Raw genomic sequence first — 26,840 nt, forward strand, 5'->3', positions numbered from 1 at the left:
TGACTAATCTACATGCCAAAGATGTTACGGGGAGAGATATGAAAACTCTCATATATATTTTTCTATTTGGAGTAACTCACTACTGGAAAAAATACCTGTGTTTTTCTATCCCTCTGTAGCCTGCTATGTTGGGCCTTGTCTTGGACCTTGCTCTGATTTCTTGGAACTTTACCTAGGACATATTTTGACATGTTCTTGTCTTTTCTGTATTGGAACTGGAAATAGCTGAAACCACCTCCAAATGTTGAGGTGTCTCCTTTCCTTATATAAATGATTATTTTAAGTTCTGCAGGTGTACTTGCTAAAAAAAAATATCTCTTTGATGTATATACTGTATGTATTGGTTAAACTGATGGTGCTCATGCGTCTGCCACTTTGATGCAGTTTTAGTTAATATAAGTACAAGTTTAGTGCAGAGAACAGGACACAACATTAACATTTATTTATTTGTACCCCTTTTGTTTCTAAGAATCCAACCTATTTAAAACAAGTTAAAAATATAATCAATTTAAGAATTACGCTTACAAACTTTTGGCTAATTTATACTAATTAAATTAGTGTGATCATGTATTTTGACAATACTTCAACCTAAGTGTCATTTAGAATAGAATGGAAATTATGACCATCCAGCTGCTGTTAAATTACAACTTCCATCATCTTTCACCATTTCCTATGCTAACTGGAGCAGAGGATTACTCAAACTCAGTCATACATGGCAGGTTATAAGTTCCACCTGGTGGAAAAAGACTGGTCTAGATAGCTACACTAAGACCAATTTTAAAAAAGAGTTTAAATGGTCTGATTTGGTTTTGGTTTATTAAAAGTGTTTTCTTCATTCTCTCATATGTTAGTTAGACCTAGTTACTAGATGTGTGCAAGTGCATTTGCAACTCCAAGTACCAGATAGTAAGCAAACCAAGAAATAAAGACAATGTTAAATCATACTGTTGTCAAGAAAAGAACATGGATTGCTCATGTAGAACTAGAAATCAAACTCATATTGAGAAAGACTTTATCTAATACAAGACTAAACACAAAGGATTATCTTTACAGAACACTATTATAATACTAGGTTACAGTACCTAATGTCAGACCTTCAAGGTACTCCAGACAGGAAACCAAAATCATGAGTACTAATACTACCTGCATTGTAAGATTATAGTAATAAAATCATGCAAGTGTAAAAGCATTTTCCCCCTCCCCTGCCTTTCCAGAGACAAGGGAGTAAGGTTGTGCAGTGGGTTACAAGTTTTAAAAAAATAAACATATTTTTAGAACTTTACTGAATTATAATTTTATTCATTTTTTAAAAAAAATGTTTAGCAATTATCTTTGCTTGCTTTGACCCCACCCTTATTAGTCAAGGCCCTGTTTACTTCACTCTGGCACTGTGCTGATATATAAGGTGACCAACCGTCCTCCTTTTGGAAGGACAGTCCTCCTTTTTTGAGTTCTGTCCTCCCTCAAAAAGTGTCCTCCTAAATATCCTCCTTTTCCATATACTGTCCTCCTTTTGGGAGGACAGTCCTCCTTTTGGGAGTTCTGTCCTCCCTCGAAAATGTCCTCCTAAATGTCCTCTTTTTCTATATTTGAAGACTTACCTGCAGGGCTTTTTTTCCCTCATAGAATGCTCAGAGGGCGTTGCAGGACCTTTTTTTGATGTTTTTTTTCAACTTTTGCCTGAGTTGTGCTAGTCCCCCTATTGGCTTTCAAAAGCCAATAGGAATTGCTGCTGAGCGCGCCAAAACACCCGGGCGGCAAACTTTGCACGTGCAAGTTGCAGGAACTTTGCACCCCTCACTGCTACCCAACTACACCATCTCCTACTTAGTTCCGCAGATAGCTGGAAGAGACTGGAGCAGTAAATTTCTCTTGATCTTCCCTGTTCGGTTCTACATGGGGATGCACAGGGTAAGCGGTGGTGCTGGGGGGCAGCTGGGGGGGTGGCTGCAGGGCCGGAGCCAGCATGGCTGGTGCTTTGCAAGCCGCAGGGCTGGCTCTACGGGGATGCACAGGGTGGGCAGTGGTACTGGGGGGGCGGCTGGGGGGGGAGCTGCAGGGCCGGAGCCAGGGCAACTGGTGCTTTGCCTTTGCGAGCCGTGGGGCCAGCTCTACGGGGATACGCAGGGTGGGCAGTGGTGTTGGGGGGTGGCTGCAGGGCAGGAGCTGGCTCGGCTGGTGCTTTGCGAGCCTCGGGGCCGGCTCTCCACTGCAGGGCAGCGGTGCTGGCGGGGCAGCTGTAGGCAGGGGCGCAGCGGGCAGTTGACCTTCCATGGGCTGAGCCAACTGGTGGTCTATGCAGTGCTGACCTGTGCTGCCACCACCTCACCCTGCGCACCTACGTGGCCGTCCTGGAGCATCTGGCTCACCACACCTGCCCCCGCCGCCCACCCCCACGCAGTCCAGCCGTGTAGATTTTTGGATAAGTGAGAAATCAAGATTGAATGTTGATACTCTAGCTGCAGCACTTGCCATAAAATTCAATATGAAGGATATTTCTTGTTCAAATATTTCCAATATATTGTTAGAAAATGATACATTGACAAAAAATATTCATTCAATGGAAAAGTACTCATTTAAATAATTAATAGTCATGTAAGCATAATTACAATATAAAATGTTATTGTTACAAATGTTTTTTATTATGCATTTATCATATTATAGTGTATTCTGTATTATTATTGCAATAAATACAATGTTTCTTTTATTTACGATATTTTTTTCTTCAATTTGTTCGTGTCCTCCTTTTCGTTGTAAAAAAGTTGGTCACCTTATGATATATGGTGCAGTCCTCAACAGATTATTCTTGTGAAAATATCATTCTTGGCAGAGAAAAATACCTACTTCTGTTTTTTAAGTACAGAAAATGAGATATTGGGATCTTTTTATACAACACAAACATCTTTCATGTTGCCTTGCTGGCCAGGGAGGTGATCTTTTCAAAACATTGAGATGTTTTTGTTACTGCATTTGTTAGCTTTGACCCTCTGAAAATCCTCAAAAGAGAGGAGCTGATATAGCCATCTTCTTCAGAAATGAACTTGGCTCTTAGGATTTGTCTAGTAAGAAAAGTTTCATTTTATTAGTACTTGTTGCTGAAGGTGTGATCAAAGATCAGACATCAGAGGTTGTCTGGCAGAACCAGGAGGAGATCCTTTTCTGCCATGGTACCTGCCCTGTGGAATATCATCCCCCGAGATCAGATTGGCACTGACCGTACTGGCTTTTCACAAGGCCCTGAACTTTAGTTTGGTTTACACACTTTTATATTGATTTTTCTTTTTTCAATTGTCATGTTATATTATATTGTTTTATATTTGCTTTCATTGTTTGTAAGCTACCTAGGGTCATATCTATGAAATGGGTGGCTACATAAATTTGAAAAATAAATGAATGAATGAACAAATGAATTAATGAATGATTAATTAATTAATGGTGCACAGTGCCAGTTTATGAGCAAGCCATTGCATTTTTAACCAATTGCAATTTCTGAATGGTCTTCAAAGGTCTATATAGAGTATATTGCAGTAGTCATTTGTCTAAAAATAAAAGCATGAGTCATCATATCAAAGTCTTGTTTCAGAGGTTATAACTGTCACACCAACCACAGATTCTTGGCCATAGTATCTGCCAGCCTACCTGTGAATCCAGGAGGACCCCCAAGTTGTAGACGTGCTCTCTCAGGATACCACTTCCTCTTGGGAGACCAAGTGGATAAAGAATTGCAATGAACAAGCAACAACTCTTGTTTGTGTAGGTTTAACTTTAGCCCATATTTTTATACCCTGATCCTACAGCCTCCAGGCATCAGGACTAAGAGTTCATTGACATCTCTGACTGGGCTCAGGGTGACTATATTCAACTAGATATTCTCTGCTTTTGAACTGCTAGGTGGGCAGGATATAGGGCAAGTAATGGGAGCTCACCCCATTGTGCAGCACTTGGGTCTTGAACCTGGGCTGTTGATTTTCCAGCTGATGAACTCTAACTTTAACCACCGAGTCATCACATCCCTCTGTCTCAGTATACCTCACCTTAAAGCAATGGAAGACCTCTGCCAGTAATTTCCTTCATATGTTAAAAAAAGGAGGAGGAGAAACCCAAACCCACCAGGCCACTTTTTTCCCTTCCTCATTGACTAAAATTGAAGTAGCATCCAATATAGCCTACCTTAAGAATGCAATTTCAATAAAATTAATATCTTGATGTTGAGCATTACTCTAAAAAAAGTAAAATGGTGGAGGTTCCAGGGCCCATCAAACTAACACAAGTAGCTGGTTTATAGTATAACCAACCATAGGTCTACATAGATCAGTATTGTTTATACTGATTCACAATAGCACTTATTTATTTGATGCTTTATACGCAACCTTTCTTTAAGCTCAAGAAGGAGTACATAATAATCCTTCCTCTAAGTACACTCCACCATGTAAGGTAAGTTGGGCTGAAAGATAGCGATTGACCTAAAGTCATTTGTGAACTTCCATGGCTTAGAGTAATGTTGAACATTTTTCTTGCTCAATCTAATTATCCTGATCACTCTGCCATACATTCATGCTAACGCAGTATTGCAGGCTAACTCTGCTGACTGCCAGCAGTTCAGTTCTCACTTGGTCAAGGTTGACTCAGCCTTTTATCATTCTAAGGTCGGTAAAATGAGAACCCAGATTGTTGGGGGCAATATGCTGACTCTGTAAACTGCTTAGAGAGGACTGTAAAGCACTGTGAAGTGGCATATAAGTCTAAGTGCTATTGCTGTTTCAAATAAGAACCTTTACAAACCTCGCATTCAAGATGCTAGATGTTGAGACCATAACTGTTCTAAATACTAAGGTAGGATTTCTTTCTTTGCATAGTTATTGTCTGAGAGGAAAACAAATTAAGGGTACAAATGGTCAGGAAAATGTACAAATGCTCAGGAAAATAACACAAGCTCTTATGCTTTTAGAACACCTAATGCCAAAATATCAGAGTGAAAAGATTTTCCCAGTGGGAATGTCCATGGAGATTCTCAATCATCAAGGTCATGGTTGTCCCAAAGGTGTTTTTCTCAAAAGGCAATTGGACTTTCTTGTTTTTTTCCCCTTGAAAATACTTCACTTCTCATCCAAGATAAAATCTGTATCCCTTGCCAGCATCATTACAACGAGCTGTTTCTAAAAATGGCTTTAGTGACCTGTTTATCATGTACAATATTAATAAAGTTGAAATGATCAGCCTTGAAAACAAGCATTTAATAATAGATACATGTTTGCTTTCCTTTTTTTTTTAAAAAAAAAACCTGACTAAATAAGGGAAGATGATATCTCAGCAGAGAGCAAAGTGCTTGAGCAGGTGGAAATCCAATTCCCAAGTGGGGCTAAACTTTCTTAATCAACCAAGAAGCTGCTTTCTGAAGTCCCGGCAATGAGCACGGCATGATCTCTTACTGGGAAGATGCCAAGGCAAGAGTTAGCTCTTCAGGTTAATAGCACGAGAGGGACAAATAAATAAGGAAGGAAAGTTATCATTTTCATGTTTCAGCAGCATATTCTAATTATTTATAATGTCTCCTGGGTTTGCAGGAGACAAAGCTTATATCTTGGCAGAAAAAAATGCAGTCACATTGGCCTCTGAGAAACAAACAAACAAACCAAAGACCAGCAGTAGCAAGATCTCTCTCTCTCTCTCTTAAGCCTACTAAAAAGCTTGTCTCCAGGCACACAACAAATGAGGATTGTGATGATGAGTCCAGTTCATATATTCTTTCATATCCACTAAACTAGAAGCCCTGCAGAAATGAAATTGTGACAAATGCATGCCCCAAACACACAGTTGTACTGGTTGTATTTGAAAATGCGATCAGAAAAATGGTTTGTGACACAGAAATGTGTAACCTCTAAAATATAAGCAACGTTGATCCTACTATTGGAAAAAAAATTGGATAATTTCAAATTTGCAGTTTGCTTCTAGAAATGACTGAAAACTATTGAGAAGATAGATACAGGTAATTAACAAGAAAATTTTTGAATATTTCTTTAGTTATCAATTCTATACACAATAATCATTTAACAAATTCTTGAATTGTGAACAATTGAGTATATAAACGTGAAAGAAAATAAAACAGAACAGTAGATAACAATACCACAGTTATCTGACCCACCAAGCCAAACCAGCCCACTACCCTTTCAAGATAGATGCCAGACTGGCCTCAAGGAGAAGATTATTCAATAGAATTTCCATCACCAGGAAAAGTTATTGCTTTTCTGTTCACCCTACTTCTTTTTTGGATTATTGCAATTTGATCTATAGGGAGTTTATTTGTTTATTTATAAAATTTATTGCCATCCATTTATTGTCATCTTACCTCAAGGTAATTTTGGGAGGCATACAATCATAAAGGGTTCTCCTTGAAGACCACTTAGAAACTACAGTTGATGTAGAAACCAGTGGCTCAAGTAAGTTTATGGGTACCAATTGGTTTAATCATGTAACACCACTATTTTGAGAACTGCATTGATTGCTACTGTTTCCATGTACAATTCATACTGCAGAGCATAACATACCGATACCCTTTGCTGCAGATGCTATTGCTGTCATATATTGCAAATCCCCATTGGGTTCAAACAGTAGGAAGCTTGTGTTTCGCACAGCAAGCAAAACAGGCTGATATGCCACCTTGAAAATTCAAAAATATTTTTTTTATGTTTTGCTAAAAGAGACAAGCATCAAGTCTGGATTATATATGGGAATAGGATATCTTGGGGGATTTTTATTACAAAGGGATCTGAAATTCACACCATGTCTCCCAATTAGCCTCAAAATTGTCATCCACCACAGAGCACTTCTCTTTTTGTAAGTTTAAAAAACCAATATATGCAGCATTAAAACATTGAGGCTTAGATCCTGAGCCAAAACCTATATAGCACAGAAGTGGAAGTCTATACTGTACCAAGAAGGACACATTACTGCTAGTGCAAACCAAATTTTTGAGAATCATACTTGCTGCTCCTGTGATTGTAGCAAATGCCTTGATCAGATTGGAGATAGGAATGTCTAAAGCCGAAGTATGAGTTAGGAGGCTCTTGGTGAATTACTGGCTGAAGATCCAGCAAATCCAACAGGTTTACTGTTCTAATTTTGGCTGACATTTACTCTTCAAACTGGGAAGTTGCAGTAGAACAAAAGGTAATATCATAAATATTATCATCAGTGTTTCTAATGTCTCTGGAAGGTCAATAACAAAACTCATGTTCACTTACAGATTAAATAATATGGAGCATTAGGTTGAGTTCAGCAGGTTGCCACAGCTCATCAGCACTTGGGTTGCAAAGTAATCAAATACTTTTATCTTAAATAAGCATTTCTAGGGCCAGTCCCTTCCACAGTGTGGGAACTCTAAAATCACACTAGCCCAGCACTCCTCCCCAAGCAGAACTAGAGAGATAGAAACAGTCCACCATTTGCCTTTATATTGTAACTTCTGTAAGAACATTTGGAATAGTTATATGTTATCCTTGCTGTACTAATATGCAGATGAATTGATAATTACTAGATGAACCTCCTTCTTGCAGATAAGAAATCTATTAACTGTATATTAGCTGAAGTTTGTATTGTCACAATGAAAATAAGAAAACTGATATGCAAGCCTGAATGCTGTTTTTTAATTATGTTTTTATATAAATTACTGATCATTGATTGAAATAAATAAATAGTGGACCTTCAGCAGGCTAAAATGCATAGGATGGAATTTAACATAGAGAAATGCAAAGTTCTGCATTTGGTTATTAACAACGGAAGGAAGAAGCATGGGATGAGGAAGATTTGGCTTGACAGTAGTACACACAAAAGGGATCTAAGTGACCCTTTCATATGTACATGGTTTTTTTTGTGGTTTTCAAAAATATTCAACTTTTGTTTGACTTGGTCAGATCCTACCTATAATGCTCTATCCAGTTCTGGGCTTCACAGTTCAAAAAATAACAAAGGAGGATTATTTTAGAATGTGAGAGGTCTGGAAACCAGCCCTAAGATAGGTATGGAACTAGGTATTTAATCTACAGAAAAGACAACTGAAAGAAGACATGATAGCAATATCAAATAGATCAAGAGCCTTCAACCAGAAAGGAAAGAACCTTTTCTCTTTTGTCCTAGAGGGCAAGACCAAAACAAACAGGTTTATACTACAAGGGAAGAGATTCAAGCTAGATATTAGAAGGTTCTGTCCTGAGTGTATAATTTGTCAGTTAGTGAAATAGTGATGTGTACTCCTTGAAGTGAAAGTGAAATGATACGTTCTCCTTTGCTGGAGGTCTTCAAACAAAAGCTGAGATGTTCTCTACACTGAGAAAGAGGTTGGACTAGATCATCCCTAAGGTGTTTTTTAACTCTATAATTCTGTGATTCCTTGAAATCAATGCATATTTTAACCCACTATTGAAATCAATGAGAAATCTTCTGAAATATTCTGAATAAATATACATTGTGTTGCATATTTTGTCCTGGATGAGCTAAAGTACATGGAAACAATAACAGTTCTCCCTTGAAAAATAAAAAGATTTGGCTCTTTCTTCTCACTTTTCTATGTTTCACAGCTATTTTTTAGGTCTGTGTCACAGAACCAGAATTTAGGGCTCACTTAGGACCTCACCTCCTTAGAAAACCTTAACTGTAACCAACATAATTTTTATACAATATTAGCAATTTGAATTCTTTTTCTTAGCAGAGGGTCTCTACAGAACTTACCTCCTTCAAATTGGAGAGTTTTTATTGAAACCCCGGAATTTCAGATCTCAGGTCATGAATAATTCTCTGGGCCAAGACTCAGTGGGATGACCAGGTCCATGCTCTTAAATTTTTTAAGTTGTTGCTAAGTTGTTGTATATTTTGGCAGCTATACACAATGTGGGTACTATCCCAGAGCAGCAGGCAAATCTACAACTGCTGAAATGACACTTTCTACCTAGATCTTCAAGGGAGAGAAAATATATCCTCCATTATCGATATGGATATGACCAAAAACAAAACAAAACAAAACCTAAGCCAAAGGAGTCCTGGAGTAGCTATATTCCAGTGAAATAAGGATAATTTGGATAGAAGAAAGGTTGTATTCAAAGATGATATTCTGTCAGAATATTCTCAGCAAAAGATTTAAATACAAGATTAAGATACATTAATGAGATCATGATTAAAACTCTGGAAATACATATACATAAAGAGGAAAGTTTAGTTTTTAATGTAAGCTGAGGTCTGACCCCTTGTGGTAAAGACATAACATGGGGGGAGGTGTTGGATTGCATACATATGTTTTACGTGATTTCAGTTTCTAGCCCTGGCTTACTCAATTTAACATAGATTTCAGCCAGTAAGTAAGATCAGGTAAGTATTGGACTAGATCGGATTAGTCAGCAGAAATCAGCTTCATAGTATTATTTTTGTTATGTGGTCACTTTAAGTTAAATTATATTTGTTTATTACAAATTGCAAAAATTAAGCAGATTGTAGCATGATTGTGTGGAAAATGGCCTGTAAGATATTTATTTAACCTATTTTGAATTTTCTATAGTAAAAATAAAAAAGATCCTAAAATTAATTGGTACTAGCAACTTTCCCTGTGTAATACACTCTTCTCTTCGCAGGTATCAAAATTTTACCAATTTAGGACAAAGCACTATGGCAATAATGTACTGCCATTATATAATAAAATAAGCAGGAGGATCTAACATATTTCAAAATAATATAAAGAGACATCTCTCTCATAAATCTATTGCACAGAATCTAAAATGATCTAATTGCACTGTCTATGGAGATCCTTAGTCATCCAGGTAATGGTTGTCAAAAGTGCTTTTTTAGGAGGCAACTGGATTTTCTTGTTTTTCTTTCAAAACATTTTGCTTCTCATCCAAGAAGCTTCTTCAGCTCTGACTGGACGGTGTGGAATGGAAGGATTTATATTCCTTGCAGTCAGCTGGTCATTTGCATTCTTTTAGAGCAGAAGTGTCAAACTGCCGGCCAGATGCATCATAGCGAAACTGCACCCACCCCATTGCCGGCAATGACAAAAAAAGTCACGATACATTGCGACATATCACATGATGTTGCGAGTTTGACACCCTGTTTTAGATAGTTGTTTGGGGACATTTGGAGGTTTCCTGTGTCCTCAGGGTCACCTGTGTGTGGAGTCTTCTGGCAGCAGGATGTTTTTTGCCTCTTGGATGAGAAGCAAAACGTCTTCAAAGAAACACAAGAAAGGCCAGTAGCTCCTGAAAAAGCACCTTTGGGGCAACCACGACCTGGATGACTGAGAATCTCCATAGACATTTAGCTATGCACCTTGGCATGAACACCCTTCAAATGGTGCGCGAGTATGAATAGACACTCAGTTGGACTGACCACATATCTAATACAACAGGTGTCTTGTGTTTTTAGAAATCAACAAGTCTTCTAAAATTAGGAATGACCAAACAGAAATTTTATTCTACTGGAGATACTATGGGGGCTTCTCATTCTAGTAGCTAATTTATTCATATATAAAGCAGCAAACACACAACAGCAAAGTATTTACTGTTGTGTGGTTTACCTTGTACCCTACCACTTCCTTTTTTGACAACTTCAGTTCGTTAAGGAAAAAAGCTAGGACAATCTTTAAATTCACCTTGATGTTTGCAATCTGCATGCATCCACTTCCATTGTTATAATTTATAGTGGTTAGATAAAATCAGCTTTATGAACCACAGTTACAGCCATCTTAGGCTACACAGGTGTGCTAAGAGCTGTTTGGATGAAGTTATGATTCCCACTACGTAGCCAAATATGTTGCTTCAATTTTGCTGCACCCCTTAAAGAAATAAATACAGAAGCGATCCTATATAGCCAGGATTTGGCAGCTGGTTCAGATTTCAATGCAATGATTTGATCCCAAAATATAAAAAGTAGAATATTTTGAATTAATATCACCTCCTAAAACACAATGAATCAAGTAAATTACCTAAAATCTTTTTCCAGAATGTGTTTTGTCTGTCCTACAATGGAATCTTGAATGCAAACCAAATATTCAACAACCAGGTTCTAGCTCCCTATGCATCTATTTATCAGATACAAGATAAATTCAGTTTGTACTGTGGTATCTATCAGTCCTACAGGGAACAGTTTAAATAGGCAAGTCATTTCACAACAGGGACAATAGGAGCAGCATATCTCCTATGCAGCATATATATTTCTTTGAAAACAAGTTCTCTTTGGAATGGTGTTTAGGAAAAGCATCCTTAAAAAAATCTACAAATGATATAATTCTTATGTGGTAGAGAATAAATTGAAAAGAAATTTTAAAGTTACTCTGCATTTATATTGGGATTTTATTGGCACAGCAAAATGTGGTTTAACCAATCATATCATCATAGTAAGTAGAAAAGAGATTTGACCAGCTTACAAGTATATTGCTCCATTAGACTTATTTAAAAACAAGTATATTGTAAGCTATACTATCTAATCCAATTTAACCCAAGATTTTAGGCATTATATAGATGCTAGATTGCTTTTGTTGTCTTGGAAGATAGCCTACACCAGTGATGGCAAACCTTTTAGAGACCGAGTGCCCAAACTGCAACCCAAAACCCACTTATGTATTGTCCAGTGCTGGGTGGGTGCGGCTCATTGGGTAGGTGTGGCCAATTGGGTGGGTGTGGCCAATTGGGTGGGCGTGGCCCATTGGATGGGTGTGGCTGCGATGGTAATGGCAGACTGGGTGGGACTAAAAAGTTCAATCAATCAATTTCAACTTTGTGAGATCTTTTTTTTCCCATGAGAAGTTTAAATTGATTGATTGAACTTTTTTTTGCACACGGCAGTGGAGGCCTAAAGCAAAAAGGTTTTATAAAACCCAGCTGAAGGCCTAGAACTGGGGCGATGGCATGTGTGCCCACAGAGAGGGCTCTGCATGCCACCTATGGCACATGTGCCATAGGTTCACCACCATGGGCCTGGAGGGAGGAACATCATCCTTTTTTTTTGGCCTTTCAGTACTACATGGACAATCACTCTTACCAATTTGGACATCAGGGGACACTGCATTAAAGTATCATGTTCAGAAGGTGGTCAATGGTATTATTATTTGGCACCATAGTTGGTGTTCTCTGATATCCCATAATTTCTGTTTCATTCATTCAGAATATTTCTATACTGTAAACTCCAGATGGATTCCTGGTGGTTTAGAACATATTCATGAACCATAAAATAAGTTAAAACTATGCTCTGTGATAACATAATAAACACAGCAATATCTATTTGAAACTGTTTATAGAAGTCACTTGAAGCTCAATTTATTTCCCAAAAATAGTCAACAGCCTTGAACATTGTGTTGGTTTGCAATGAACAAGATAATGATAAACATCCTAAGATTCAGCCTGGGCAAGTCAGAAATTCAATTATTCAGTTGAAAGTTCAGAGAAAGTTTATTCTTCCTGAAAGTTTGTGGTTTTGGCTACTCATTCACCCTGCATTAGCTATAACACTTCAGATGACAGAAATTATTTTTGTAAACTAGTTACCTGCTCTTTAGAAGGCCAGATCCTGAAGTTGAAACTCAAATACTTTGGCCACCTAATGAGAAGGAAGGACTCACTGGAGAAGGGCCTAATGCTAGGAAAGAAGGGGACGACAGAGAATGAGGTGGCTGGATGGAACAGTAGGTGTGAACTTAAATGGACTCCAGAAGATGATAGAGGACAGGAAGACCTGGAGGAACATTGTCCATGGGGTTGTGATGGGTCGGACACGACTTCGCAATTAACAACAACAACAATACCAGTCACCACTGTACCTAAACCAGTTTGATATGGCAATAATTATTCATACACTGGTTCCAGCACAATTTATTTAACTATGTAGGGCTTCTCTTAAAAAACATCCAGAATTTACTTCCATGGCTGACATATAGGAAAAGGATATCTAAAATATTACTGAAAAGAAAGTAATAACTATATAAAGTATTTCAGTATTATTGTAAAAAATGCTTTTATAGAACTATAACAGTGATGGCGAACCTTTTAGAGACTGAGTGCCCCAAAACTGGCCCCGCCCCCGCTCCACCCCCACCCCACCTGCCCGAAGGGCCACTCACCACCACCAGGGCCCGCCGCAGATCGCCCAGGCAACCCAGCAGCACCACTACAGTCATGCCCTCTGCCCGGGCCCTGCAGCATCAACTGTGCGCGATTGGGTGTGAGGGCAGAGTCTTGTCTACGCTGCCCGGCTGCCATGTCCTTGGCTGCGCCACTCCGCATGGGCCATGCTTGAGGGCAACTTTCCTCCAGGGGGGCTGCTGGTGAGGATGGGATCACAGGAGGAGGCAAGGCTGGGGCAACGACATGTGTGCCCACAGAGAGGGCTACGAGTGCCGCCTCTGGCACGCATGCCATAGGTTCGTCACCACTGAACTATAACATTTCATTATTTGAATGCTAGATAATGAGACTTGATTGAAATGAATAGTAAATCTGCAGTGGGCTTATTTAATGACTTGGAAAGGTATAGAATAAATAGCTGGAGAATAGAATGGAGAATATAAAGAGCCATAAATATCCAAACAATTAAAGCAATATTTCCCAACTTTGACAGCTTGCAAAACACTGATTTTAGTTTCCTTTCACGCTGACTGGAGAATTCTGGGAGTCAAAGACCCACTTTGGATCTCTCTTTCTCTCTCTCTCTCTCTCTCTCTCTCTCTCTCTCTCTCTCTGTGTGTGTGTGTGTGTGTGTTTGTGTTTGTGTGTGTGTGCGCATGCGTGCACATGTATGCTGACATGCCTAGGTTGGGAATCTCTGAATTAAAGAAAGTCTTTCCAATCATAATGTTCAGCTTGATGAGGAGAGGGGAAGAGAAAGAAAAAGAAGATAGGCACTTCAAATTATGTATCTAGGGACAATTACTCAGAGTACTATAGATTTCAAGAAGAACAAAATCAATCCTGGATCAAACAGAAGCTGATTGCTCCCCCAAGGCAATGATCAGTAAACAGAAGCTCACATACTTTGGGCATGTGATGCAGGCAGATGGTAGACTAAAAAAATACTATGTTTAGCAAGGTTGAAGCAAGTACAAAGAGAAAACAATACATAAGATGGATCATTGGGATCGAAGATATTACTTGAATGTCCTTAGAAGAGCTTCAGCTTTTTATTAATGATAAAAGCAAACAAGCAAGAGAATAGACAAGGGAATAATTATATGAGTTATATACTCTATGTTAATCAATTTTCTAAATATACCTCACAAAAAAGTAAAAAAATGATTCTCAAACATTACAGAGTATTATAAATCTGTGACAGAGAAAAACATTGATTTTTTAAAATAAATAAAATTGTCTTTTCAAAAATCAATCAATCATGCATTTCAAAAAGATGTATTTTGAATATTTTTGGATGAATAAATTATTGAAAAATATATATGGGAAAATAGACCATCTATGATGTCATTAGCTAAGCAGAGATTACCTATTGAAGACAATGTTTTTATTTACCAGATTTTCAAAAATATAATTGGGCTTATATTTTCATTAATTACATTCACGTGATATGAGTATTTAGTAGAGCATCAATCTTTGTGGCCTTTGTGATTGAAAAGTTTTTAATGTATTTCTATTAAGGTCTTGGCAATTACTGGGGTGCATACATACAATAATAGAAAGGATATTTAGTTCCCAGATTTGTGAGCAGCCAGACATATGTAGATCCTGTTAGGTTATAGGTTGGGTTTTGATGTTGAGGCTCATGAATATTTAACTTTATGGAAAACTCTACCCTAAAAAGAGGGGGTTGGAGGGCTAGAAAGTTCTGACAGAATTTGGAATACATACTTTAAATCAATTACTTTGTAATTACTACTTCATAGCCAGGGGAAAAAAATCATTGCTTGTCATCTTCATTAGCCTAACCAGATAAGGTCTGATAAAGGAGAACATTTGTAGCTCAGATTGAAATGAGGGGTCTGTGATGATCTTTGAGCTTGGTTGTTTACTTGCAGATATTTCATTAGACAAACTACAGTAGGTAACATTATCAGTGCCCTGATGATGTTACATAGTTTGATAATGAAATGTCTACAGGAAAACAACCAAGCTCAGAGATCACCAGGGACTCCACAGTTAAGGTCTGACCAATGGAAGAACTAATTGTTTTCATGATAACCTCCTCAGTTATTTTGTTATAGAAAAATCTTTCAGATTCTGATGACAAGACTAAAGCTTTCCTGTTTCTGCTTCACAACAATGCAACTCCCCTATCATCTGTAATGCAATTGCCTTTTTAATTTGATCTTATCACAAGTAAGAAGATGACTGCAGGTCATTCATACATCTGGCATCATTCTAAAGACTTAAGTCTCTCTTTAAGACTCCTATCGACAAGCCTGTTTCTGTACTAGTGTAAATCTATGTAAATAAGGTGACTCAAGATGGACTTTCTGGTTTATGGCATTGACCTATGAACATCAATGTGGCAGAGCTTAATTGGCTTTTATAGATGGGGCCATCAGGATGGTAATTACCAGTGAGTACATCTTTGTATTTGTCTATGTGCCAAGACAAGAAAGGAATACAGTGCACCTTTTCTGTCTGATAGGTCATTAAAAAAAAAAAAACTTTGCAAACCCAGAGCCTTTTGAGTAACTAAGCTTTAGTGCCCAACCTTTGTTTGTTTTCTGATTTCCATTGAAAATTCTTTGCCATAGGAGGTTAAAGATTAGTGAGATATCTGTCAGTAAATGTGCCTGGCCTTGTGACTTTTGACCTATAATTATAACTTGAGCTGCCTGGCTGAGAGCAATCTGTTCCCAAGGTAATTCAGTATCTTGCACTGCACCTTTTCCCAAACTACTATCATCCAGACACGATGAACTGGAAATTCTTCTATTTCCCTGGCCATATTGGGTGAGGGACTATGGCAGATGAAGTTCTAGAGGATTTTTAGACTGGAGAAGGCTACTACAGCCAGAGGAATTAGCACAAACAGGGTGAATTTAAACTTTCAACTCTAAAAAAATTGCAGAGGAAACAGTGGCAGCCATGACTGCCTTTGCCATGAGCTTGTAAACTGGATTTGGTCCTTTGTTAGGATATGTTTGGTATCTAACAGCTACAGGAGAAATGAAGTTCAAGGATTGCTGGCATCTAACTCCTATTTTCACCGACATGCTAGTGATCCAGCAATACTGGGACCTTCAGTGTGATCCCTTTAGTGGTTAACCCAGTCCCAAATGACTTTTAAAAACATGTTTAGATTTTTTTTAAAAAAAGGATGGCTCCAGCAGATGACAGCACAAATTTGAGCTTGAAAAAGTCAAGTGCTGCCAGATTAACAGTACAATGATAGTACCCAGATGGGAGGCCAGCAGAATTTCTCAGGTTTGTAGACTAGATGAAAGTTGGAAAAAACATCCTAGAACTAGACGCTAGCAAAATGACATAGACATAGTCACTAGGAGGTGAGTTTAACACAAAGGAGTCTTTACATTAGCTTTCGCTTTCGAGGTATGTCTCTTTGCATCTCTAACTTCTCCTTTTTGCCCATGTACAGTACTACAGGTTCCACTTGCTATGCATTTGTCTGTTCTCTTATTAGCAATTTAGCATTGCCATCCTGGCATCAGGAGCAATGCAGGGTTTCCTGTGAAATTACCCCTGATAACTGATTGCAGCATACCGTACTTCAACTATTTAATACTTAGCTAAGATGATTGAAAAAGTAGTGGGTTCACGGATCCAGACACACCTGGAGGATGTGGTATTCCTATTTTGATCAGGTACAGGATATGGTACATATTTTTTTGTCAGAATATGGTACTGAGATTTCAATGGAGTGGATGACCTGCACTGGAAAATAGATGAGGGGATTGTGGCCAGGCTGATCTCTCCAGCTTCTTAGTGACTTTCAGTATACTATGTTATCTTTTGGGGCTACCTGGCAGAACAGGCCTGAGAGACTGTTTGACAGTGCTTCTGAGGCTTTTTGTTATGTACCCAGAAGGTGGCACTGTTCAGCATCTAAATTATTGACCTATGGAATTCCATAAAGTTCTATCTTGTCTCATATGTTATTTGCATATGAAACTATTGGAGAATGCCAAGAGCTTTGGAGTGAGATAATGGCATCCACATGTTTGTGCCTGATCATCTAATTCCGAGGAAACAACCAGTATTCTGGCACGCAGACTAAACTGTATGAGGAAGAAAAAAATGAAATTAAATCCAGACAAGACTGGAATGTTCTTGGTAAGGAGAAAGCTAGACCTAGAATTGAGGCAAATCCTGTTCTTGGTGGGGCATTGTATTTCCACAGAATGATGACAGTTTGAAAGAGCGCTTTGACCTCCAGATGTTACTGGATTTGTAGTTAGAAGAGCAACTGCTATTTTTTCTAAGCCAGTCAGACAGTGACAATTATCCATGCCTTGGTTGCAACCCATCTGAGCTATTGGAACATCCTTCACATGGGGTTGGGCTACTCTTGGAAAAATATCCAGAAATTGCAATTGGTGCAAAATGCAGAAGCCAGACTCTGACCAGCTTAAGGTAAGACGGCTTTCTGTACTGAAAAATCTGTACTGATTGCCAATTGCTACCAAGCACATTGTAAATCTTTGTGGTCTTTTAAGTCTAGGATCACTTATTCCACCACAAACTTGCTCAATTTCTTAACTCAACATGAGACAATTTTGAATATGTCTCTACTCCAGAATATCAATTTATAGATGGGGCTCAATAGGAAAGAGCCTTCTATATATCTCTCAGCCTATGGAATATACTCAAGGCAGGATTTAAAAAATGATGTTCTGAGGGTTCTGAGAGAACTTGATGGGGTTCTATGAGAGACAATTTTCTATCACCAGCTTCTTGATCAAGGGTTCTGGGAAAATGGTTTGTCATTCAATCATTTCCATGACCTGAAGCCATTTTAAAACCCCTGCTCCAAGGAGTTACCATTGGTTTTTTCTCTTCTAGCATTTGGGAAGATGGTGGTGCAATGGTTAAGAATGCAATACTACAGGCTAACTCACTGCTTACTCTAGGAGTTTGATCCACACCAGCTCAAGGTTGACTCAACCTTCCATCTTTCCGATGTCAGCAAAATGAGGTCCCAGATTGTTGAGGGCAAGATGCTGACTCTGTAAACCACTTAGAGAGGACTGTAAAGCACTGTGAAGCAATATGTAAGTCTAAAAACTATTGCTATGGCTATTATCAATTTTCCCAAGTTTTTATTAATTATTCCAATGATTGGTTTCTATTGTATTAGATGTATATTGTTTTATATTTTGCATTTTTATTGTTGCAAACCACCTTAAGTATTTATTTCACTCAAGTTGAGATATAACATCAATAATAAATTTGTTTTTCAGGCAAATATTTAAATATTTCTATATCAGGTTTTATCCCTTCTGCAAATGTGTCAGGTTAGCACTTTCTTTGAGCCTAGATTTGCCTCCTGTTTTCTTTGTTCTTTACCTATACTATATCTACATTTACAGAGACCACTTGGTTCTATTCTGAAATGATCAGTTCTTCAGAGAACCAGAGTAGCTGCTTTTTCAACAAGCCTTTTGTAGCATAGCCATGAAACTTTTAGAATGCTGGTTGAGTAGCAATTTCAGGATGTGAAATGAAGGCATTGGTTTTCTGTAATCTGCTACAGACCAAGTTGTTTAAAGGCAGAGACTGCAAGGGGATATTTACTAAGAGCAAACCTGGATAGAAAGATGAGAAGGGGTGTGTTTTGTTGAGCCTGAAGACTGTGGCATGACAGTCCATGAATACTGCCCTTTTCTTTTGTATTGGCATTTTCCCAGTACAGTAATAGCAGTTTAATCAAAGCATAAAAAAACAGGTTATGCAGGTAGTCCATCACTTAGAATCAGGGCTTTTTTTGTCATAGAACGCCCAGAACGGAGTTCCGGCACCTTTTTTGGATGGAACCTTGTTGGGTAGGCAAGGCGGGTTGTATGACGTGTGAGTTCTGGCACCTTTTTTTTTTTTTTTTTTACAAAAAAGCACTGCTTAGAACCATTAATTTAGCAACCATTTGAAGTTATAACGACAGTGGAGAAAAATGACTTATAACCGGGTCCTCCCACTTATGGCTGTCACATCATCCCCATGGTCATGGGATCAAAATTTGGATGCTTGGCGACTGGTATACATTTATATTGCAGCATCCCAGGGTCATATGATTGCCATTCACAACCTTCCCAGTCAGCTTCTGGCAAGCAAAGTCAATGGGGAAAGCCAGATTTGTTTGACAACTGCACGATTCACTTAACAAGTGCAGTGATTTGCTTAATAAACAGGGTAAAAAGGTCATAAAATTGGGCATGTTTCACTCAACAATTATCTTGCTTAGCAATAGAAATTCTGGTCCCAGTTGTGTTTGTAAATTGAGGACTACCTGTAGTTTGTAACTTTCGGCTCTCACGTGCTACCCAATCATGTATGTTTGGCAGAGGAAAGCTGGGCAATCTGGTTGAGGATTATGATAGCCGCTAGCCATTACATATCAGCAGAATAATGTTGATGTTTCTGGCTGTAACTCTTGGACCCAATATCCCCAGGAAATCTCAGCTCTGTCTGAGGGCACCATGAGGGTCACTAGAGTGAAGATTAGTATTTACTTAATGAAATGCTAACTTCTTTAAGATAGCAATGATATGAAAGTTGGCTTGGGCATAAATCCAATTGAACTCAATTAGAAATCACTTCTTGCTAAAGATACATAAGGGAGAGATGCAAGCCAGCCAGAAGAATGCTAACACCTTTTGGAATGAGGTAGAAAACACAGAAGAAATGTGTGTAATTTTTAAGTACAAACTGTGTGCCAATAAACAAGCTTATACTAAACTAAGCTCTGAAAGAGATTTCTTGTCTTTCTTTATCTTGTCCAAGATAGTCCTTCTGAATCTTCTTCGGTAAGGAAAATGTGAAAAAAAGCCGGATGAAAGAATTGGATAGCTTTCTATTAGAAAGAAGAAACCCACTGGAAATAACATGGACCACAGTAAACAGGCACCGAAAGACTACATTGCTTCCAGTGTTTTTTTTTTGTTTTTTTTTTTAGCTCTGAACCATGCAGGACTCCTTCATGAGTGGTCACCAAAATTTCTCATTGTTTTAGATTTTGAATGATTTCTTTGCTGCTACCTACCTTGTTTTCATTTTTAATTTCATTTGATTTCATTGATTCCGGAAGAAAGATATCATAATCAACTTCCACTATTTTCTAGTAAGTTACATGGCCATGGCCATATAATCAGAAGAGATCAGGTTCAACTTGCAGGAGTCTTTACTTTTCAAATGTTATGCTTAAATGTAAATTTGCATTGTATCATATACACGTCTTCTTACAGTTGCATCTATCTTTTGGTGTGCTGCTGGTCATATTGGCTTTCTTGATCTTCTCAATACCTGCTAGGACCACAACTGCTTACTGAAAAAAAATTCAATTTATTTCCCTAATGTTCATATTAAAAGCTATTATGTGATATGTCAAACAGTCTTTCTAAAAATTGATAGGATATTAATACAACCTGTTTCTGATAGATCTACTAATGAAACACCGATACTACCTGGAACATTACACTAAACAGCCATGAAACCCAAAATATGTCTTCTTGGACCTATTTAAGGTTTAAATAATTGCTGTTTCATTTCTCTTTGCCCTGAAAATTAACTAGCAAGCTATTATTGATATAAGTATAAAGCTGTAAATCCATGAGACAAAAGGGTTCCATAACTCACTCAAACAACATGTTAGGTAAACATTCCCAACTTAATGCCCTCCAAATGTGAAGGGATGAAACAGGTTTATTTTTTTAGAAGCTGGCAACAAAGGTAATTTTTGTTAGAGACAATTGTAGCAAGTATTTACCTGGCTTCTGATCTACATGTAACTACATAACATGTTATTTCCTAAAGAGCTTTGAAGGTAGAAATGCATGAGAAATAATTCTGTATTAACACCTTTAAATTAAAATGACTTCTTTTTTAGCTACTAGCCAGTCATTGTTTATTCTCAATGTCCCCTTTTTATTTCCATTTAAAGTTAGCCGGAAAGAAAATTGTCCAGAGAGATTTGCACTGACAGTCTGTAGGGTTGATCTAGGGATGAGTGCAGTTGTGTTTCTGTGCCCTTCTGTGGAAGCCGAGTCCCTCAGGACATGTGAGAGAGCCTAGAGAAGGCTACAATTCAATAAAGTTGCAATAAAACATCCAAGGCCTTGGATATGCTTTCACTTTCTTTAACTCAATTTATTTTTCATTTCATGGACAGAGATTCAGTCTTGGTATTAGTTTGTGATTTTGCTGAAAGAATTACTCAACTTATATGAAAGGGAAATACTGGGAGGGGGTGTTTATGCATTTGGTGCCACGTTATGCCATCGGGGCCTCAACCATCCAATGGAAACAAAAGAGCAGAGCTGAAATCACTGTGGTACTGCTGCGTTTTTCATTTCAGAGGTTATTACATATAGAAATTACTCCAAATTATCTGAAAGGAATGGAAATTATGAGGTTTAAATTCCCCAAGTTGTGGCAAGCACAGCATTAGAAATGTATTTTGTCATCTTGCAGAACATAATTGCTACAACAAAATTTTCTTCCATTTTACAACCACAGCATAACTTATTTATACCAGTGTTTGTCATAATTCGACATCAATAAGTTGAATGGGAAGGAGCACACAGGTGGTAATTGAAAACAATAATTTGTGGTGGGGTCCAGGTGGAACAGTTGGCTCATGCAAAAAGAGCCAAGGCATCAGAGAGGCCTTTTCCTCCTCCTTTTTACCACAGCATCAGAACCCCCCCTCTTCCTATCCTGTTGGTCTGAGGTTGCCTAATCATCCTAAATTACATTTCGAAGTGTCAGCTGAGGTGAGCTGAACAGCTGATCTGTAATTATGGCCTTGACCCATAGTTCCCAGGCAGGAAACAAAATAAAGCATCTGGGGATTCACTTGTTCTCTTTTTCTGAAGGCCAAGCAAGAAAAGCCATTGGTGCAACTTGGAAAACAATGATGCAACACTGGAGTGTGTGGCTTTTGTATAGCACACTTGTTGTTAAGATTTTTTGGGCCAAAGCTGTAGTTGCATATGTTTGCACTATATGTTAAGCTAAGAATCCCCAGTACTTTGGGTTAGTAGACCCAGTCTGGAATATTGAGAAAGGACTGTGGCCGCATTCACAAAATGAGAAACCTACTAAGACCACCACAGGAAACACAATGATTACAAAGCACTTATAAAACAGGTTGCTTCTCTGATTCTAACCTTGCTTTTCCAGTGTAATTCCACTTCACCCACTATATAGCTGTGAGCTATGCTTTATTTATTTATTAAATTTCTGTGCCCCCCACTTCTCCTACAAGATGACTCTTATCTGACCGTTCCCTAGACAGCATCTCTCTGCCCATTCTTCCAAGGTTATTCCACAAACAGTTAGACACTGAGAATGGAATAACTGGCACTGTTATGATTATACAATGATTACAAAGCACTTATAGAACAGGTTGCTTCTCTGATTCTAACCTTGCTTTTCCAGTGTAATTCCACTAGGCCTGCTGGCATTTATGTTATTCTGATCAGATTGTCACATTGTGACAAAAAGAATTGTTTAAAGCTACTCTTCTATATGGGATCTTTTGGGATGCTTGGAATTAAAGAAGATTCTTGAAGCTGGTACCTTTAGCATACTGGCTTCCAATTGAATTATATTTTAAAAAACCGAGTAAAATACTCCAGCATACTGTATTTGCCCCATTTAGAGGCAAATGGAAGCCTCATTAGATCCAGAATACAGCAACCCCACCATTGCAGGATATCATTACAGATTTTGAGATTACCAAGACCTTTCAGCTCCAAGTCAAAGTGCCAGTTATTCCATTCTCAGCGTCTAATTGTTTGTGGAATAACCTTGGAAGAATGGGCAGAGAGATGCTGTCTAGGGAATGGTCAGATAAGAGTCACTTTGTAGGAGAATCAGGGAGCACAGAAATTTAATAAATAAATAAAACATAGCTCACCGTTACTGTATATAGTGGGTGAAGCAAGAAGCTTAGGAGGGACCTTCCCAAAGTTACTGGGCTATAAAAGTGATGGTGGAATTGTACTTTCACAAGATTTTGTTAATGTAGCTTTGCAATAAAGTAGAATTAGCTTATCTGGACATGTTTTCTGTCTGGTCTATGTGGTAAGGTTGATATAGCTTTCTATAACATAGCCCTAGCTTACATCAGGCACTGCTTAGCTAAAATTTATTCTGTCTGGTGTGAATATCTTAAGAAGACCTTCAGAGAATCACTGCATCCTTCTCTCCCCTCCCCCTCCCTGGGCCAGGAAATGCATGGGATGTGACCCCATTGGTCTGGAATATGCTTCCTCCACAGAGAGGCATACCACTCTCCCTCCACATATCCTGCAAGGAGGTGAAAGCCTTCAGTCTTAATTCATTATATCTAAGTTATGGATTTTTTTATCACTCGTTATCTTAGTGGCTTTGTTATACGTGCTCTCAGTATTATGACTGGGGTGGTCTATAAATATTGTAAATTCAAGAACAAAATAAGTAAACTGATCAAATTTTTATCCAACCACACTCTCCAAGATTACACATTAAACAGAATTTTAAGATGCAATTTAAAGCCACAGAGAAGGTTTAAGAAGCTGAATGGGACAAGGTATAAAGATGGGATGGGCATTCAACTAGTAAGACTTGTTTGACGTGTCATGCAAATACACTTGATATGATGTTCCACAAAAAGATATAGATATGTCTACATTATACATTTAAACACTTTTCAAGGTCTTAACTTTCCTGTTTTCCAAAGACCTGTGGAAATTTAGAAAAGCCATTTAAACTTCAACCAAAAATATGAAACATAGCATGTGTGTCTGTAACTGTTCTTATACAATATGTATCTATCTGTGTATCTCTGTTAATCACCCTACTGACTTACCCACTTCAGCAAGTTAGAAATATATACTTAGCTTTTGATGGAAACATCACACCAAGTTGGAGGTTGTTGACGTATAATGCATGTATCTACTCAGTTGACTTTCAGGTTCTAAGTCTTCTTTTTTTTTTTTTATTGAAAATTTTTTACATTTTACAAAAACAAATCCCCTTCCCATACCCCCCCCAACCCTACCTCACCCCCCCCCTTCCCAACCTCCCAAACCCTCCCCTGGACTTCCCAGAGCTGAGTACAGGCTTAATTAAAAAAAAAAAACTTAAAACACTTTTAAAACCTAAACAAATTTAAATACAATCATCATTCTATATAAACTCCCTCCAAAAACACAAATTTAAACATTACTTTCTTTGAATATCTATATCTATAGTGTAAAATCTAATTTCTCCCTCTTTCTTTATCCTAAAACGAAAAAATAAACATATAAACCTTTGTTATACCATTAAAACTAAATACTCTTAAAAAACTTAAAGTAAATACATATTTCCTTCAATCTTCATAATCTTCTCTCCTATCCAAAAAGAAAAAACTTAAAAAACCTATAAGTCCTAAACAAATAAAAAACTTATAAGTCCTAAACAAATCTAAGCACATTTAATTAAACAAATTATTTTCTCTTAAAAATATTAATAATAATATTTAAAAACTAGAAACACTTTTAAATCCTAAAAAAATCTAAATACAATCATCATTCTATATAAACTCCCTCCAAAAACACAAATTTAAACATTACTTTCTTTCCTAAACAAATCTAGACATTTAATTAAACAAATTATTTTCTCTTAAAAATATTAATAATATTTAAAAACCAAATTTAAGCATACTTAAAACTTGAACAAGTTATACTCCCTTCAAAACACAAATTTAAACATTACTTAAAATTTAAAACATTAGAATCCCCTCACTAAAATGAGCAAATTATAATCCCTTCAAAACACAAATTTAAACAATATTATCATTAAAGGTTCAAAACTTAAAACAACAAAATTCCCTTATACGCCTATCCATAATAAACACATTAAACATTTCAATCTTCACCAATAACAAATTCCATCCGTAAGAAACTGCATCCTTATCAGTCTCAATTATATTAGTATTATTATTAATTATTCACATTCCAGTTTTTTCCATTCTCCATTCTTCCATTCTTCCATTTCCCTTCTCCATTCTTGTATCAAACTCGTAAGAAATGCTGCAAGTTCTGCCTTAGGAGACTGCTCCAAAATTCCTGAATCTCCCATCGACTCCGAAGCCAATACAGGTAAGGGTTCCTTGAATTCCTCCTTGTATTGGTCTTTACAATTGTAAGTTGTACAAGTTATCCTCTGCCCGTTCCTCTCTTGTTGATGCCCCTCAAACTGAGATTTCCCAATTTCCATTTCAGGCAGCAATTCCACCCTTGAAGATTGCTCCAAAGACTTTGTAGGTCTAACATCTCCCAGAGATTCAGAGACCACTGAATATGAAACTTCCTTAACCTTCTTCTGTTGCTGCTTTTCTTTGGAATTGTATACTGCACAAGTTGTCTTCTGCTCCTCAACCTGGACTTGTTGAGGCCTCTCACACAAAGATTCGCCAGTTTTCATAAATATAGGCTCTTCAAACTGTAATTCTACATTCTTTCTAAGTCTTCTTGATCATTAATTTTGAGCCTTGCTCTATGTTTCATTTTTAAACCAGCTGATCAGTCCTTCAAATAGAACAGGGGTGTCAAACTCGCAACATCACATGACGTGATGTATCGCAACTTTTTTTCCATTGCAGGCAATGGGGCGGGCACAGTTTTGGCATGACGCATCTGGCCCGTAGGCCGCCAGTTTGACACCCCTGAAATAGAAGATGCCTTTATATAAACTAGGGATAGAGAAATTGTTGCCCTTCAGATGTTGCTGAACTATAAGCCATAGCCTGAACTTGTCCCCTAGTCTGTGCCAAGTCGGGTTGTCTGTTCTGACCAGGGCTGCTAGGAGATGTTAATTTAGTAATACTCGGAGGGAATCATACCTCCATATAATTGTCTGCAAAGGGGAATATAGGATCATCCTACTTATGAGCAAACACTGCTACATGTTAAGTATTGAGGTTCTAAACAAAGAGCTAGAAAAGTAACTGTGAGTTAGAATTGCAAATAATAATAAAGCTTTCTATGAATTCTGTCTGAGAGACATATTTCATTAGTTCTTTTCAGTCTCTACCTTATGGTATTTCATATACCTATAAAATGGAAATAATAAATCTCTACATGTCTCACAAAGCTGTCAAGAGGATGAATGAGAGAAATAAGTTTGGTTGAATCATTTTGCCCAATTAAAGTGCTCTGTAACAGATTAATAATAATTGGTTCCCCAAAAGACAAGAATAATGATATTCCTCTCGTTAAATTCATTCAAGCTGCATTCCTAACAAACAACATTATCAATTCCTTGCAAACAATAAGCTGCACTTAATGTTCAATCCACGATTATCACTCCCAGGTTAGATGTCCTCAGTAGGTTCAGTGTTTCATCTTGGTTGACAAGAATAATGGAACTGCAAATGTTTTTGCTGCATCTCAATGTTTTGAATGTTGTTCATTTCTTTAAATCCCTTCAGTTTGTCTGGTTTAAAAAGTACTTTTAAGGATCATGAACAAGACTAGTGGGAACACATTTTTTTGTGATGTTCATGGCTTAATTTATACAGTCCTAGAGCCAGCAAAGCAAGAGTATACTAAAGGGCTCTTGAGCAACGTGAAAGTGCTTTTCTGCCACCAATGACTACCTACAAAGATTTAATTTGTCCTCATCACTATCAGTTTACTGAGATAGTAGGTGTTTTATGTATCATTACTCATGCACAATAACATAGTG

Source organism: Crotalus tigris, unplaced genomic scaffold (assembly GCF_016545835.1).
Source record: "Crotalus tigris isolate CLP2741 ecotype Arizona unplaced genomic scaffold, ASM1654583v1 scf7180000017737.1785205, whole genome shotgun sequence".
In the NCBI taxonomy this organism is placed as follows: Eukaryota; Metazoa; Chordata; class Lepidosauria; order Squamata; family Viperidae; genus Crotalus; species Crotalus tigris.